This window comes from Sarcophilus harrisii, chromosome 3, assembly GCF_902635505.1.
Source record: "Sarcophilus harrisii chromosome 3, mSarHar1.11, whole genome shotgun sequence".
Classification (NCBI taxonomy): Eukaryota; Metazoa; Chordata; class Mammalia; order Dasyuromorphia; family Dasyuridae; genus Sarcophilus; species Sarcophilus harrisii.
In genome coordinates, this window is record NC_045428.1 from 75,923,958 (window position 1) to 75,941,540 (window position 17,583).

Consider the following 17,583-nt stretch of genomic DNA (forward strand, 5'->3'; position numbering starts at 1 on the left):
GCACATGGTCCTCTTGATGAGATTGATGGCCATACAAAAAAGAACAATCTAATAATCTACACTGGAAAAATCAAGTGGATGAAGCATGTCTATTGCCCAGATTGTATCTTGAAGCTCTAGGGAAGGCTCCTGAGTTAATCCATTAGTTCACTGATGTTGGTCAATCACTGTAGATAGATAATGAACTGATTCCAGAAATAATTAGGAGGAAGAGAGACAAATGGAATACTTGTGGGAAGTTGTAAGGTGTTTTCTATGGTCTCAAGTAGCATCATGGCACAAAAGCTTACCTTCTCAATACCAACACCAAACAAACAACAAGGAAAGAGAAATAGAGCAAAAGAGGACAAATGAAACTCAGAAATGATAAGAAACTAAATATCAAGTTCTGTGAGCAAAGCTTCCCATTCCCTGCAGCAACCTTCTTTGTCAGCTTTTCTGTAGTAAGAAGAAGATTATTCAGTTCTTTAAAATTCTATTTGACTTGATTGCACTGCTTTTTGTGAAGACAAGTGCACATAATGTCAATGTAATTTTATTAGCTGTCTTCTGAATAATTGCTCTTCAGTAAGCTAATTCTTCATTTCTGCTCCTTGGGGTTCTCTTATTATTATTAGAAAACACTGAAAGAAATAAAAATAGAAAAGAACCTTGAATTGTTTTCCCCCCCAACTGTTGTTATGAGATACCTGCTTAATTACTATTTTTACTCTGGATCTCTTGATGTTTGGCAGGAAGATAAAATTAATATTAATATGGACTTACACATCAGTTGTATTTGTTTTTTCCACTAAGTGTCTGTCCCATGTCAAGGAAGGATATGTTTTGCAACTCTTATTTCTGTCAAGAAAAGGGACTAGGTCTGAGCTCTTCAACAATACAACTTTAATGATTCAATTCAATTCACCAAGCATTTATTAAGCTAAGTATTGGGGATGCAAAGAAAAATATGAGATAGTCCCTCCTCTCAGGGAGCTTACATTCTATTGGGGGAAAACAACATGTGAAATAGGAAATTAAATATGAATAGTAAGTAGTATATGTAAGTAAATATGAATAGTAAAGTAAATTCATGGGAAGACAAAGAATTATCAGGGCTTATAATTTCTCCACGTTTGACTTCTTAGGTAGTATATATAGTTCCAGGCAGATAGAATGTCCCTGAGGACTGCAGACACTGGTTCATTCTCAGGCAGAGGACTCTTATCCTGGTAGACTCAATGGTAATGGATATGCTTCCATTTCAACAATATCACATTTACTGGTTCCAGCAGTGTTTGACAATGTTGATTTGAGACCACTGAGTTAAAAAGAAATTTTTATGAATGACAATATGTCATACCTAGACAAGTAACATAAAAAGAATGACCTCTGAGGTAGCCCTTCATTTTGAAATAAAGAGGAAAGAAAACATGGAAATGTCTTTAAAATGCACAAAACATTCAGTTGTTTGCCTTTTTCCACATGACAAAAGTCTCCCTCTTTTCAGTATAAATTCCAGATTTAAACAAAAAAATCAATAAATCTACTAAATATATATCTTCATCCCATCCCCTGATCCACCCCCAACACTTTAAAATTCTGATGAAAAGAATTAAAGAAAAACTCTTATTCTCACCTTAAGAAACTTGCTTTTAAACTAAGAAGTTGGTGAACAAGAGCCAGATTGTCTTGATGAATGCAGCTCCTTGAAAGCTTTCAATGTTCATTAAAATGGACAACTATTTTGTCTTTGAAGAGAATTCAACCTGTGAAAGAAATCATAAATAAATCATAAAATAAAAATTTTCATCCTTCAGAAACTTTCCCTAATTGCAAAAGACATGAATAAAAGTTGCCAATCGTGGAGAAATGGAAGTAGTTATTAGTAGAAACTGAACAGAGGGGAAAATCCCTGGTCTTACAGTTAGTCAACAAGTATTTGTTAAGCACCTATAATGTGCCAGAAGCTCTGCTAAACTATGGAGTACAAGAAAAGTAAAAGACATTCCGTGCCCTGAGGAACTCACAATTGAAATAAGGAATATAATATGCAAACCATGGTGTACAAAGAAGTTATACCAGAATAAAAAGGAATTAATCCAAAGAGTTACTCTGAGACAACAGCATTAAAAGGGTTTAGGAACAGCTTCCTGTAGAAAGTGGTACTTGGTAGCTAAGCAAGTTACCAAAGGTTAGTATACAATGCTAGAAAAACTAGATTCAAGATCTGCTGGCTAAACACAGAAGCAGTTCAGTTTCAGGTCTAAAGATTATGCCAAAAATTCCAGTATCTTGCAAAAAGTTCCATTCTTGGAGATATGTAGTGTTGACCAAAATGAAGACTGTAGAGATAGTAAGAAAGGTTCATTATCATCCACCACAACTGCTGGAAAACATGTCAATGCAAAACATGTCATCTTTAAATATGAAAAATATATTTAGAAAAATTCAGAATTAATAACAACTCACTTGAGAGTCATATACTATCCATTTTAATATTGGGAATAATGATTTTAGCCTATCCAAGACAGAAATGGAAGCATCAGGGCTAAAATATTTAAGATCTCAATTTCCTTAGTCATGGAGGTAGGTATTCCCTTCCATTATAGTATTTAAGTATAGGGAGTAGAGTATACTGCAGAGTATAATTTTTATTAAATGTGAATTTTGGAAGCATTTGCACCTATGGCTTTTGGTAGTTTTCAGAAAAATATTAATATATTCACTTTTTAAAAATGAAGTCCTTATAAAGAGACCTTGCTGTGGCTCAAGAACTAGACCTTATATAGCAAAGGAGCATGAGATACATTGAAGGAGAATTTTAAAGTTCTCTGTGTGCATCTATAATTACAGCTAGCATTATTTTATGAGATGCTTTACATATGTTATCATATATGAATCTCATAATAACTCTATAAGATAGGTGCTATTATTACTTCAATTTTATAGCAAAGGAAACTGAGAAGAAAGAAGTTTAAATGACTTGTCCAAAAGCAGATAACTAAATAAATATATAAGACAGGATTTGAATTTAGGCCTTCTTATTGCCAATCTGGTCCTCTGGTCCTTTGGCTTAGGGGCCAAAATGCCTCAAAAGAGGCATTATAGTTTAACAGAACTGTACTGGAGATTCCAAACCCCTCCATCAGAAAAAGGAAATATGATATAATGAACAGAGCATCGGATCTACGATCAGGAAGACAAATTCAAATTCTGTCTCCCACTAAACATGTGACCTTGCATAACTATCTTAACTTCCCTGAGTTTCAGTCTCCTTTTGTCTTAAATGGGAATAATAATGCACTTTCTTCATAAGATTGCTATGAGGTTCAAATGAGATCATGTAAATAAGAGTTATTAATTGGACCTAAAGCTTTGCTCCTACAAGTCAGTTGAATTCATTATGTATTAAGTTCTCCATTTGTAAAATCATGCCTCTCCTTTTCTCTATCCACTATAAAGACTCAGTTTGTAAGTTACCCCAAGGTCTACAACTTCCATAGCTACTAGACATGGATTTTTAAAAAAATTACTTCATACCCATGATGGGATTTCTCATCACATTTAATTCACATCTCAAGATTGTGTTATACTGTATAGTTTATTTTCTAATTTTAAATGTTTATCCAGAATTATACTTCAGGATGATTTGATTTGATTTTTCTTGTGAAAGAAAGAAATAATCTAAGAAAATGTGTCCATCAAGGAGGAGAGAACCATATTAATTCTCTGAGCCTATAATCATGAAGGTTGAAAGGCATGAACTAATAATTAAGCTCTTTGAATCTTCCCCATAAATCTCAATTCCAAGAAATTTCTTGGTAAATTGTAGATAATGTATTTCTTGTTGGCTATTACAAATCTCCAAACATTTATTTGCATTCGACACAGAAAGTTAAATTTTTATCTCGTATGGGTGGCGAGATACAGACTTTTGATAAGCAAGTCAAGAAGGCTTGGAAAGACACACAAGATATGGAAAGACATAGTGGGGCACCAGCACTAGATGAAAAAAGAAGCTTCTCTCTGATTCCCAAAGATTCAACGACACAAGACTTTCTAGACTTCAACACTGAGATTAAGAGAGAAATATACAAATAGAATAGTATCTAGTTACTGAGTGGTGCAACCTGAATCAAATCTAACTTTGACACTTACTAGTTATGTGAGCTGGCCAAGTCACTTAACGCCAATTTTCTTCCAAAGAGCAAAAAAAATAAAACAAAGCATCCCTAACCTCTCCTTTTTTTGAAAATGACAAAATATTTGCTTTACTATTCTTTTTTAATTTAATGTCAATTTACTTTAAATTTGCATGTTACTATTTATTATCTAGTGAAGCAATTTTCTGGAATAGAAACTCAGAGGTGTGGCTTTGAATGAATGCTGAACCAAATAGCACCTCAAACGTGGAAAATAGTGAAAAATTTCAGAGTCAAAAGACGTTTTCATGATGATTGGAGGATAATGGAGAAGATTCAGAAATAACATCTATTTGTTTAGTGATTGCTAGTTAATAAAAAGCTTTCCTCACCTGCATCCTGTGAAAGTAGATGACACACTATGGGGACTGAATGTTGATCACAACATATTATTGTTATCCTTTTTGTTATTGTTATTGTTGTTGGCTTGCTTTTTTATTTTTCATTTTCCCCTTTTTGATTTGATTTGTCTTGTGCAACATGATAAATGTGGAAATATGTTTAAAAGAATTACACATGTTTAACCTATATTGGATTACTTGCTGTCTAGGGGAAAGAGGGTAGAGAAGGAAGGACAAAAATATAAAACAAGGTTTTGCAAAGCTGAATGTTGAAAACTATCTTTGCACGTATTTTGAAAAATAAAAAAACCTATTATTTAAAAAAAAAAGAAAGTAGGTGACACAAGTGATATTGTCCCACCCATACTTCATTTTACAGAGGAGGATACTGAGATTCAGAGAGGCTGAGACTTGCCCAGAGTCATAAAACCAGCAAGTGTCCTAAGGAAAGATTTGAACTCAGGTCTCTCTAACTCCAAGTCCAATGCGCTGTCCATTGTCCTGCCTGAATTTCTTTACACTCAGATGTAAGTAGGCGGAGGGAGCATTCACAGTGAAGGATTTCTAGATATCTATATCTCTAGGCAACAACCAACAAGAAGAAACTCTGGGTCTAACTCTGGAGCATTCATTCTCCAGAGGACAAGGAGTCCTTGTCAGGATAGCAGCATTCCAACTAAGTTCAATTTACCTTCTGCCTGGGCAGTAGGATTTTGGGACTCCACAATCTCCATTTAGTGATCTGGAAGCCAGTGTATGGTAGGATTGTGAAATGGAATCTGTTGCCTCTCATGCTGGAGGGTGGCTTCAGGCCAGGAACAAATAAAGTGTTTCTTAATTCTCTTCTAATAATATGATAATAATTGTTGTTGAGATAGGGATAAGGGCTTGTCTCATTTTCAATTAGCAACATTAGTAATTAAGAAACAAACATACTACTCTAAGTTTCACCCACATTATCTGTTTCTTTATTTTAATACTAAGAAGATTATTTTACCCATTTTTCCACAATGTTTCCTGTCCTTTTTTTCCCTTTCACTGATTCAAGGCCCCTGATGGGACTTGAACTCTTGAATCTATAGAGAAGAGGGTCAGAGTGCAGTTGGTTTATTCAACTGTCAGACACATTCCAGCTCTAATGGCCTCCGTCTTTTGTTTTTCGACAAGGCAGTTTTCTTCTTGGAAAGTAAACATCCACCATCTGCTGAAGCTTGAGGTCAAAGCATATCTGTTTGGTTAGGTGCAGAATAGGCTTAAAGTTGACCAAAAAAGCAAACAAAACAAAAACATACAAACCCAATCTGCAAGATCTTGAAAGGTGAAAAAAAATCACACACACACACACACACACACACACACAATATTCCCTTTCCTTATTCCTTCCAGGAGTGTATTCCCTAACTGTTATTATAATCACACACTATATGTATTAAATAATGAGAGAAGCAAATCAGAACTCCCTTGTCCCCCATAGTAAAAAAAAAATTAAATAATTTTAAGTTCCTATAAGATTATGGAGAAATACCAATATTTGAAAATAAAATTTCAGGTGTTTTAAAGCCAGAATGTGTGAATGTGTTCCTTATCCCACAAGGCTACCCCCTTCCCCAACTTCCCCATCCATGAAATAAGCTTTTTTTGGTGTCCCAGGATTCTTTTCTTCTACTTTGCCTCATTCATCCTATCTTGGCCCCAGTTCTTGTCACATGCCTCAAACTTGGTTTGTCTCTTCTGCACTGGGAACAAAATTCTTACTTACAGCTATGACAGGGCTTTAAGGATTTTAGGAGGTGGAAAGGATGGTACATTTCTAGAATTACAAGGGACCTTAAAGGCCCAAACATCTTATATTATAAATGAGGTATTTGAAAGTTCAGAAAAGTTTAGTGATTCATCTAAATGACAAAAGGCAAAAAGAAGATGAAGAACCAAGTTTCATGACTACAAATTTAGAATGCTTTTTATAATAGTCCATCATCTGAATGTAATAGTAGTGAGCACCAAGACTATGAAGCCCATCCTCTTTTCCTGAGAGTCCCTGTGCCTAATGACCACTGAATCCAATGATACCGATGGTGAGATGCCTCAATGAGTTAATTTCTGGACCTGGAATCAAGAATCTGGTTTCAGACCTTTAATCAGCTATATGTCCCTCAGCAAGTTATATAATCTCTATTTATCTCAATTTTATCATCTGCAAAATAGGAATAATAATAGCAGATATCTTAAAAGGCTATTGTGATGATCAAATGAAATAATATTTGTATATTACTTAACAACATCCCTGGAACATCACAAATCCTACACAAACGTTGCCTCCTTCTCTTCCTCCTCCTCCTGATCATCATCATCATCATCATCATAATCATCATCATTATCATTATCATCACTACTACATCATGGTAAAACTGCAGAGGATTTACCATGAGATCATTTTGCCATCCAAATCTGATTGCCATCCATACACATTTCCTTGAGAAAGCAAGTATATACTTTATAGACAATTCTATACATGAAGCCAGATACAATAGGATGTTCATACAATAGTAAGGTTGCAGTCTTGTTTGATATTTGGGCAATAGCAGGCTTTGGATCTGTATATACCATTTTCCAAAGATAACTCTGGTATTTTCTCCTAAGCAGAAAGTTAAAAAGGGATGCAATTCTTTTAGCCTTCCCTGCCTCTTCAATCCCTAGGAAAAGAGCTGGGAAGATGTAGCTGAGACATTTACTAATTATGTAACACTGGACAAGCCACTTAAACTCTGTTTGCCTTAGTTTTCTCATCCATAAAATGGAAATAATAATACCTACCTCCTAGGGTTGTGGTGAGGATGAAATAAGATAATATTTGTAAAACCCTTGGCAAGCCTTTTAAAGTACTTTAGAAATATTAGCTATCATTGTTATTATTATCATGATAATTATTCTCAGATCAAAATTTGGCACTCTTTATAGTATTTCTTTCTCCCCCTTTTCATATGAAATTAGGTTAGAGATAGGAGAAGGAAATGGGAAACTACTACAACACCTTTGCCAAGAAAATCCTATGGACAATATTGGTGTGCTATGTACCATGCCATGGACTTATGAAGAGTTATGCATAACTGAATAACAACAAGAAGTTCTTGAAGATGATACTCAAATGTGCTAAAATATTTTGTGCAGTTATCTAGGTTTCCTAGGAAGACAAGAAACATATTTCCTCACTTTGTTCTTATAATCACACACTGTACATATTGAATAAATACATAAAGAAATCACTAATCCCCCAAATTGTAAGGAATTAAAAACAATAAAAACTAATCCACAATCATATTTCTATAAGATTATGGCCAATTTTCTAACTAAGTGGGTGACCATAATGGTACCAATTTTTGAAAATAAAATTTGAGGAGCTTTGTAGCCAGAGGGCTGAGTAGGAAGGCTGAGATGCCTTCCTTATCTCATAAAGCTTTCTCTCCTCCCTCCTGCCATGTAGTGGACTTTTGCTAATATCTCAGGATTCCTGCCTCCCACCTTGCCTCAATGGCAGCCCCCAGTTCTTACTACTTGCTCAGATCTGGTTTGTGGTTCTTGTCCTGGGAATAAAACTTTTTAGTGAAGGCTCTGGCAAAAAAAAAGAGAGGATTATAGATTTTAGGATTAGAAGGAACCTTAAAAATCATCTAATCCAAATACTTCATATTATAAAGGAGGAAGCAGAATCTCAGAGAGGTTCAGTGACTTTAGATTGTAAGCATGTATTTCATGGGTAATTATATAATGAAGTTATATGTGTTTAAGGTAATATGAGTAGTAAGAAACAAAAACAGGATTCAAACCATCTTCTCGTTGTAAATCCAGGACTTGTCCTAAAAATAAAAGTTACCTTTTTAAAAAATCTTTTTTTTTTTCTTTTGTGAGACAATTGGAATTAAGTGGTTTGATCAGGGTCACACTGTAGGAAGTATTAAGTGCCTGCAGCTGGATTTGAATTCTGGCCTTCCTGACCCCATGCCACTGCTCTATCCACTGTATCATCTAGCTGCCCCAAAATAAAAGTCATTTAAAATGGAATGGACTACTTTAGCCCTCAGGCTCACCCTTTTTTGGAAGTTTTTAAGCAAAATTTGGATGACCACTTGCCAATTAATATGTAGAGGAAATTCATTAATTTTTTTAAAATTAAAAATTATTTTAACTAATGGGGGAAAAGCATTTTTGTAACATAATGTGATAAAAAAGATGATTTTACATGAAACTGCAAATCTACCACGTACAACTTCTTACTTCTTATTCCTTTTAAATATACCACAAAGTTATCAAGTAATTTTTGTTGTTGTTGTTGTTGTTAAAGGGAATTCTTATTCAGGTATGGGGTAGATGGGTTCTAAGTTACCTTCCAAATTTGACATCTATGATTCCATGACTACATGGCCTTTATGGTTCTTTTTAGCTCTACATCTATGCTTCCTAAGTCTGTTTCCTGTTTCACCTTGTAGGCTTCTAAATAATAATAATTAAAAAAAGGCAAATCTCATGATCCCACTAAATCTTTTCTTTTCTGGGCTTAACATTCCCCCTTCCTCCAACTAATCCACATGTGGTATGATTTTGAGGACCTTCATCATTGTAGGTATACTCATCTGGATCTTCTCCACTTTATCATTTTTCTTCCTAAAATGTAGTCCTCAGTATTAAATATAACATAATGGGAATGACAACCATGGAATCCTAGAAGACATATGAGGAGAGTTACAAGGGCCCATGTGGTTTAGGTCTCTACCTCACTCAAGTTAGTTGTAAATGCATTTCTATCGGGGGATCTATTCTTTTTAAAGTAAAAATAGAAATGGAAATTCTTCTTTGGGAATCCTGTTCCAGTGGGGAAATGCTCTCCCAGCCAAAAATTTGCTCCATGTCTTACTAAGCCTTAAAGATCTCTTCATTGCCTTCAGAGATTGTGAAATTATTAGGGCCCCAGAGTGGAGAGCTGTAAGCCCAGTTTTGTCAGAGACTGGTTGACCTTGGGCAAAATCACCTCAACCTTTTTGTGTTCCCACAGTTATACAACAGAAATAATAAGTGTCCCCATTTATAGGGATGTAATGAAGACAAACGGGTAAAATAAGTGAAAGCACATTGACTAAGGAGGGGGAAATGGTGTTAAATAAACCAATACATCACCCTTATCATCATTACTGATAATGAAAGTCCTAGTAATAAGTCTAAGAGCAGAAGTTAGGACAAGGGAGGGATTTCTAATTTGGGCAGGAATATGCAAAAGAGAAAAAGGTGAGTAAGGGCATTTGCAAATTATCATTCCCTGCTGCCAGTACTTGTAGTGGTTTCTTGTTTGTTACGGGGAAACTGCTAAGAATTTTTGCTTCATAGAGCTTTTGCTTTTTTGGATGAATTATTCTAAGAACAAGCAAAAGGTGGTATTCATAAGCAAAATCTGAAATTAAGGTGAATTCACCTATTTTTGTGAATTAATTTTCATATCAGTCTTGAACACACACCTAGTAAACTACTAGATTAAGAATTTAGAAGTCATCTAGGTGGAATTGAGGTCCAGAGAAGTAGTGCTTATTCCAGGCCACATAGATCCAAACCAGGTTCTCGGGCTCAAAATCCAGTTCTCTTCCAATGTATATGTTATATATACACACTCCCTCTCTATATAGCTGTATCTGTATCTCTCTATATAATTCCTTGTTTTCTACTCACACACCTGATTAAGGAGGACTCTGGCAAGAGACTGAAAGAGACCCTACTGTAATTGTCACAGGAAAACCTTTTTAGTTTTCCTCTATATAAATGGATAATAGACATCCTTGATTCCCTGAGGGATAACCTCCTCTTGCCATATAACCCAGAAGAATTCTATCAGTTCCTCTGGTCTCCCTGCTTTGTAGATCTCTTTTGTTATTGTTGAGTCATTTCAGCCATATCTGAGCTCCATCCACTGCACCAAGATCTCTGCTGGAATGGAATTAACACCAGGCTTTTTGCCAAACCATTTAAAATTTCTTCCTCAGTTGGAAGTTTGGCTAAAGAGGAACTGACTTTAATCTGAGGTAAACATTTAAAGGAGTCAACCTTGGTTCATGATGATCTGTTGAGAACAATATGGAAGTGTTCATTTCATCTCTCCAGTATAATGTTCTTCTCACTGATCAGTGAGACTCCATCAGCCTGGAGAAGTCAAGATGCGCCAAAGATAAAGTATTGATATCGAGGTCCTTTCTTGAGTTGAAATGCCAAGCGTTCAAACTCTAGTACAGAAAACATACTTCCAGTGGGCTGGCCATGTAGCCTGAATGCCACATGCACATTTATTCTGAGAGCTCATACCTGGAAAACATTCACACAGAGATCAGAAGAAGTGGCACAAGGACACTCTCAAGGTCTCTCTGAAGACTCAATTGTTAGACATGGAAATCTGACACAGGACAGCCCATCATGGATACCTACATCAAAGAAGGTGTATCACGTAGCTCAAAGGAAATTAGAGTCGTGCAAATATAGTGACAGCCAAATGTTTACATGAACTAATTGTGCCCAATGTGTGGTAGAACCTTCAGAGCTTGGATTGGACCAATCAGTCATAGTTAGATACTATATCTGGATCCCAATATCATAAAATCATTTTAGTCTTCTTCCAATATTAAAGAACAACAACTCACACATCCATCCTCTCGGCCCAAACCTTTATCACTTATTATTTGTGCTGTTGTAATGGCCTAATTTTTCTCCTGACTCCATTCTCTTCCCTCTCCTCTCTCTTTGGCACAATGCCAAAACAATATTCCTAGAGATCAGGGGTGACCACATCACCCCCCTGATCAATAAGATTTGGTGACTCCATATTTTCTCTGACCTCAAATAAACCAACCCATTTAAAGTTCTTCACTTGGTTCTAACTTACTTTTGCATCATTATTACACACTACTCCCTTTCACTCACACTATGATCCAATCAAGCTCTCCTATCTCTGTATCTTTGTACAGGCTGTTGTTCCCTTTGCCTGGAAGGTACCATCATTTCTCCTACTCCTCTCCCTCAGAATCCCTTATATTTCAGCCTAAGGAAGGGCAGACAGAACGTCTTTGTCTTTGTCACCCAAGTATCTAGCAGCCCTTTGCCTGGCACATAGTAAGAGCTTAATAAATGCTTGCTGACCAATTATAGCATGCTACCTACAACCAGTATTTTAAGTTAATTTAAGGAAGAATCTTTCTTATGTTTGGCTGTTAATCCCAGGAGAGTTATCTTTTATGCTTAGTAAGGAAAAAACCCTACACAATCACACACAGCCATAGATTCAGAGATATAGCAGGATGCTTATATTCTACTTAATTGTCAGAGGATGTGTTCAAGAGAGGCAGAGCCATGTAGTGCAAGGAATCTTAGAATAAGCCAAGAGACTTGAGCTCTGGTCCAGTATTTACCAATTATATATGTATGGCCAATCACCTCATTACCCCTCATGTCAACATCCTTACTGTATATAAAATGAGAGGGCTGGACTAAGTGACTTTCAAAGTCCCTTCCAGTTGTAATTTGTTGTTGTCCAATTATGTCTATCTCTTCATGACCCATTTGGGGTTTCTTCACAAAGACAGTAGAGTGATTTGCAATTTCTTTCTCCAGCTCATTTTATAGATGAGGAAACTAAGGTAAACAGGGTTAAATGACTTGTCTAAGACTATTCAGCTGGGAAGTGTCTAGGGCCAGATTTGAACTCAGATCTTTTTGGCATAAAGTCCAGCACTATCCACTGTGCCATCTAGTTTGTGACAATCCAGAAAATCTGTAAGCCTTTATAGTAACTAACAATTTGTTGATTACTATTCCAAATAGAAAATACACATAATTATAGATTTAGACTGGGAAGGCATTGAGAGTATTTTGAGTCCAACCCTTTCATTTACAGATGAGACCATTCTGAGGGTTAAATAGATGATAAGCATATTAGATGGGATTTGAATCCCTGACTCCAAGACCAGTGGTATATCTACTGCTCCACCTGATTGCCTCGATATTATTACCTTGCCTTCATATTCTCCCTACTGATATGATCATATTTTCCCTCAAGTTCTAATAAGAGCTAACATTTATGTAGTTTTTACTATGTGTCAAGCCTAATGCTAAACTCTTTACAATTGTTATCTTATTTGAACTTCACAACAATCCTGGGAGGTAGATGTTATTATTATTCCCATTTGACAGATGAGAAAACTGAGGCAAACTGACAACAAACATCTTGGCCAAAGGACTCAGAGCTAGTAAATTTCCAAGGCTAGAATTTGAACTCAGAACTTCCTGACTCCCGGTCCAGAGCTCTTATTAACTATACTGTCTAGCTGCTTATATACAAGAGCACACACACACATACATTCACCCACCCCATGCACATAAGAATATGTTTCATATTTTATGAACACACACATATATATATATAGTGTATACAGAGCTATTATGGTATATGTTTTATAGTTGACTCTAAAAATATATGTATGACACATTTAAAATTTAATCTGCATTATGAAAACAATCTCCATCACTTTCTTAAGTCTAAAGAAACACAAAACAATTACCCTGATTTTTAGCATTTGCTGATTTCTGAGATATAAATGCTTATATTGAGATTCCAGAAGACCTCTGAATGTATGTCCATATATGAATATATATGCATATATTAATGTCTGCACATATCTTCATGTACATATGACATAACACACACATATAACTACATGTACATGTCCATACCTATATACATGCACAAATACTATACATACATAAATATACATACTATATGCATATGTATATTCTTGTGTGGGTACATGTGTGTATATATATGTGTGTGTAATATATATACATATATATGTAATTATGTGCACACACATATAGAGATACCCATATATCCATACATACATATATGCATATATGGATAGGAATATCCATATATCTCTATGTCCATAAATACACATACATACACACACACATAGAGATAGATAGATTTGGATTAGGACTTAAAGGCCGAAAGACCTGGATTCAAATATTCAAGTTTTGCCTCTGATCCAGATGATGCTCCATCTTTACCCTTTAGATTCTTTAGGCAATTTTCTGTGACCATAGTTTCAGAGAAAAAGCCAATCCACCTAAGGAAAAGCAATTTCTTCAATGGAGAGTTCCTATGCCATTGAAATCTCCAGTTCAATCTCTATTCCTGTATATGTATCACAGTATCAATTCTGAAGAAATACATTCAATTAAAAATCAGAAAGCTAAAAATCCAGGCCAGCAAGGATTCTCTCTACCTTAAAAAACAAAACAAGAAAGCTCACAATAAGATGTCACCCTTCACTTCCCTCTCTTCTCAGCCCCCAAGTCAGTGAGTGAATGAATCCTGCTATCCCAGGGTGGCTGTCTTACCCTGTGGCTTCACTTTGCTCTGTAGTAAAGACATTTAAACCAGAAAATGGCTTTAAAATGCTTTAGGAAACTTGACATACTGATCTATTCTCCAATTCAATGAAATATTTTCTGAGCTGGGAAAGGCCAGGTCAGGGGGTGGGGGTGGGGGACTAGCACTGCAATAATAAAGACCTTTTATTCAGGAAACCAAATCTGACAAGGAGATGAAAGGTGGAGGTGTGTGCATGTTGGGATGGGGTGGTGGGTTGCTATTTTTATAACTTAGAAGTTAGGGACCTCAGGAGTCTGAAGAGAAATGCCAAGGAAATGAAAAAGAGAAGCTCTTTTTTTAAAACGATTATTTGTGATTTATTAAGATTATGCTTTTTTTTTTAAGTCCATCTGTTCACAAGAAGTGAAATAATCTGAAGCATGTAAGTCAGGTGCAGAAACCCCAAATAAGCCAAGCTCAAATAAATGGGATAGCTCACATTATGGCTACAATATAAGCTTGCTTCCTGAGAGAATATTTAGTTTGACATTATTGCCCACTGGGCTCTCCCTTAGCCATCTCTTCCACACTAGCCTAAAAATTCTCACACAATCTGAGGACGTAGTTGTTACTTGAGTCCCTGTGCTATTGACCTCCATAGAATTTCTGAGCTGGATGACCCTGAAAAACTAAGCTATAAAAAGGGACAAAAGAGTATTTTAAAAGATGTGTATTTGGAAAGATACTACTCAAAGGCAAGGAGCTGCTTTTTCCAGAAGCAAATGGCAACTAAAAAAAGAGGTTATAATACTCGCCTTTGAAATCCACATACAGATGGGACTCATGAAGCTGCTGTACTTTCTTACCGCAGACAGTATTAGAAGTAGCTCGTTCTATTTTATGCCAAAACCAAAATATAAACCATTTCCTCTTTGATCTCCCAAAAGAAAAATGTATGGTTGGTGGGAAAAAATTTTATATATATACAAATATATGTATACATATATATACACATATGTGTGTCTATATATCTCTCTCCATGTGTACATAGCTATATAATAAATGTGTATGTATATATAGATATAATATTTATGTATACATTTATTGTTTTATACACACTTATTGTAATTCTATTCTTCATAACCTAATTTGGGGTTTTCTTGGCCAAAACACTGGAATGGCTTTCCATTTCCATCTCCAGCTCATTTTTCAGATGGAAATGGAGGCAGAATTAAGTGAGTGGTTCAAGGTCACACAGGTAGGAAGTGTCTGAGATCTGATTTGAACTAAGAAGATCAATCTTCCTGACTCCAGACTTGACACACACATTCACATAATTAAAAGTCCCATGAGATACCAGTAAAGGGAAACTGAAAAGAAGCAGGGCAATAGTAGAGGCAGTGTGATGTCACAACTTCTCAGAAGCTCAGTTTTGTCTTTTATAAAATGGAGATGGTGATGAGATCCTGAGCCACAAGGCCATTGTAAATGCATCCCAACACAATGTCATCCTTTGGTGTCAACTTCAAATTCATCATTAGGAATTTTTGCACTATCTCATAGGTGGGGGAAAACAGCAATTCAGAAACCTTAAAGTGATATATGAACATAACTTACTGTCATATTATTAACAATTGGCAAGCTCTGAGACAGGGCATCAATAAGCATATACTTTTATTCCAGGTATAATCTTCAAAAACATTGGTAAAGGACCAAAGAGTAAGGAATCTCCTACCATTCTCCCTTTCTCTTCCCCTGTCTCCTATGGATATATTTAGAGGTGTTCTGAATGAATAAATGATGTTGCAACCTTGTTTGAGTGTGCTGAATTTGTTGGCAGTGTGGAAAATTCCCCCTACTAGTGTAAATGAAATTTATCATGTTAGGGAGTGGCCCAGGTGCAAGGAAAACTGAAGTGATCTTTCCAAGGTCACACAGATCAAGCATCAGGGGCATAGGATGGAGTCTTCCCAGTTCCAAAACCAGGTCTCTCCTACAATGCTAAGCCCCACAATGCTTTTTGTCTTGCCTATTAGCTATTTAATAACTATATGCTGGATTGAACTTAACTTCTTAGGAAATGGATTTCCTTATATTTAAAATGAAGGGATTGAGCTAACTGACCTTTAAAATCCCTTCCACCTCTAACATTCAATGAGAGTGCCAGCTCTGAGGGTATTTTTAACTCTAGCAATGTTTCCCAAGTTTATACAATTATCAGAAGGTCTAGCTTTATCCATAGGTGAACTATTAGGCAACTTCTATAAGGATTTGAGAGGTGCTTAGAAGGATCTACCCCATCCCTCCAAATCTCCCCTTGACATCTAAGGTGCCAGAAGTTCCATGAATGGCAAATTATTCTTTGTCTTAGAAGATCTTTTTGATCTTTAAGGGGTCCCCAATAAAATGCAAATATTCTTTGTTGAGTTAATAATCTAGACCTTTATCTATCAATATCTAGATTTGGGATGAGTTGGAGGTTGCCAGAAAGCAAGTCTGATGTTGAGAAGAGCTGAGAGGGTGGCTCTAGGATACCCTTTTTGGAAAACTTTTCTGAGAGTCCTTTTACCAGTTACATGTTCAAAATCTCTTTCCCTGGTTTTAGTATAATAGACCTTGGGAAACTGGGAGATTTTTGCTGTTTATTTGTCCAACTTTTCATTCTCCCATTTGGAGTTTTCTAAGCCAAGATACTGGTCTGCTATTTCCTTCCTCAGGTCATTTTACAGAAAAGGAAACTGAGGCAAATAGGGTGAAGTGATTTGCCCAGGGTCACAAAACTAATAAATGTTGAAGACTGGGTTTGAATTCAGGTCTTCCTGATTCCACTTCTAGTGTTTTATGCACTGTGCTACCTGGTTGCCCTAGGGAGAAACTTAACAGAGCACTAAACTCCTTACTTAGAAGGAAGCACTAGAGGTCTTCTAATTCAATCCTCTCATTTTACAAATAGAGAAACTGAATAATAGAGATGTGAATGTATGATTGTAACCCTTTGTCCAATGTTCCATCATTACATGTAAGTTCTTTTTTTATACAAGGGATAGGGCAGGGAGAAGAACAGTGGTTCTAAGAGCCAACAGAAGTTTGATTCTTTTAAGAGAAAGGTTCAGAGAATATGCTAGAGCAAATACAGAAGCTGCAGAAAAAGCTTTCATGATTTCCCTAAAGGGCAAAAATTCTCCCTCCTAGTTCTTTTCTCTCTTATGATCTACTAAAGAAGCAGGGCACCCATGCCAGCACTGGGAAGGCATATTAAGGTAGCTATTCTGAGGTAGCATGGAAAGCCCATGGGCAAAAAGCCAGGATCCCAGGTCTACTACTAACTTGCTGTGGGATATTCATCAAATCAAATCATGAAGATGAAAATTCATATCATTATTGTATTTTAGAACTTGATTGGAACACGCCTTATGGACTTTAGTAAAGACTAGGTAAGAGACTGAATGTAAAAGAACATTCGAAGCATAAAAGATGCTCCAAAGATAACAGGAATATTTTGGTGGTAGTAGAAACAAGTGTGTGTTCATATGTGCATGCATATATTTGTGCGTGTGTGTGTGTGTGTGTGTGTGTGTGTGTGTTTCTGTAAAATGCTTCAAAAGTTCTCTCTTTGGGGAGGAGAGCTAAATAACTGAAATGTTCTTAATCCACTTACTGC

General features: G+C 36.0%; 1 long non-coding RNA gene across 1 annotated transcript in view; it reads right to left on the reverse strand.

The window, feature by feature from the left end:
- Nucleotides 1–630: 630 nt before the first annotated feature.
- The window catches only part of LOC116422237, a 44,445-nt gene continuing 27,492 nt past the window's right edge, over nt 631–17,583 (reverse strand). The window contains exons 3-4 of the long non-coding RNA XR_004232801.1: nt 1,619–1,748; nt 631–1,300 (exon numbers count right to left, since the gene is read on the reverse strand). This is a non-coding gene — a long non-coding RNA (uncharacterized LOC116422237). The remainder of the gene's footprint in view (nt 1,301–1,618; nt 1,749–17,583) is intronic.